The following is a 376-nucleotide window of genomic DNA, read 5'->3' on the forward strand; positions in this document are numbered from 1 at the left end:
GTACTCTAAAGCGGCCCCTTTTAGAAAATTATTTTAAATCAGAAATTCGATCGTTTCATAAAAAATGAAAAAAAAAACAAATATAGTGTTTGATGATTTTTATTTTTGCTCTTGCCTTTTCCATTTTCCTGTGGCCTGTCTTGGACAGGTCCCCCCTTCTCCAGAAGAAAAGAATTTTTGTCGCTATTCCCAATCGTAGCCCAACAAAACACCTGGTTAGCACACACTGCTAAAACCCCGTCTGAAAACCCTTCTCTTTATTTCTAAAGTGAGCCCCTACCCATTCCTTGTTTTTTGCAATAGACATTACTTTAGTATCCCGATGTCATTTCCCCAAACAGTCTTTTAAACCCCAAAAGTGCGTCTATCATGAGGC

The sequence above is a fragment of the Penaeus monodon genome, chromosome 22 (genome assembly GCF_015228065.2).
Source record: "Penaeus monodon isolate SGIC_2016 chromosome 22, NSTDA_Pmon_1, whole genome shotgun sequence".
Taxonomy (NCBI): Eukaryota; Metazoa; Arthropoda; class Malacostraca; order Decapoda; family Penaeidae; genus Penaeus; species Penaeus monodon.